The sequence below is a fragment of the Myotis brandtii genome, unplaced genomic scaffold (assembly GCF_000412655.1).
Source record: "Myotis brandtii unplaced genomic scaffold, ASM41265v1 scaffold61, whole genome shotgun sequence".
NCBI classification, from domain to species: domain Eukaryota; kingdom Metazoa; phylum Chordata; class Mammalia; order Chiroptera; family Vespertilionidae; genus Myotis; species Myotis brandtii.
In genome coordinates, this window is record NW_005370318.1 from 3,703,794 (window position 1) to 3,704,756 (window position 963).

The following is a 963-nucleotide window of genomic DNA, read 5'->3' on the forward strand; positions in this document are numbered from 1 at the left end:
TTAAGGGGTTTTATTCCCTCCCTAACTTCAGGGAAAAATCCCTACCTGGGGAAACAACCTTTCTCGGAGAGGTGACCTTGGTTAAAACACATAGCGCCAAGAAGGGGAGCAAACATATTAAGAACAGTATGCCATATACGCCAGGTCCCTTGAAACATATGCTGTGCAGATGTTTCTTCTCTGCAGCGACTGTGTCAAGCAGCAAGGATGGACCGGCTCCCGGCAATTCACCAAGAAACATGTATGACATTCAGAGCAGCACTGTTGATAATAGCAAAAACCATAAAACAACCCACAGGTCCATTCACAGGAGGTTGGGTAAATAAATTACATTGCAGAATACTATACGGCAGTGGAAACGAGTGAACTAAGCCTACACCCATCAATATAGATGCTTTTCATGTAATTCATGTTGCATGAGAAAAGCAAGTGACAGAAAATTATACACAGTATTATTCTACTACGTAAAAGGCAAAACCAGGTAAAACTAAGCAATAATGTACTTAAGGATGCATACTGGTACATATGTGGAAAAAATAAAAAAAAGAACGTTATTGATTGACACAAAGTTGAATAGTGGCGAAGTCTTGCAAGGACGTCCAGAGGGGCACATGGACTTCAAAAGAACGAATATTCTACTTCTTAAGCTGGGTGGCTGGTGCTTAAATGTTCATTTGATTATTACCTTTAAATTGTATACATTAGTAATAGCTATATATATTTCACAAGTTGAACAAAAAATTCAAGAATTTGGCCCTAACCGGTTTGGCTCAGTGGATAGAGCACCGGCCTGCGGACTCAAGGGTCCCAGGTTTGATTCCAGTCAAGGGCGTGTGCCTTGGTTGCGGGCACATCCCCAGTGAGGAGTGTGCAGGAGGCAGCTGATCGATGTTTCTCTCTCATCGATGTTTCTAGCTCTCTATCCCTCTCCCTTCCTCTCTGTAAAAAATCAATAAAATATAT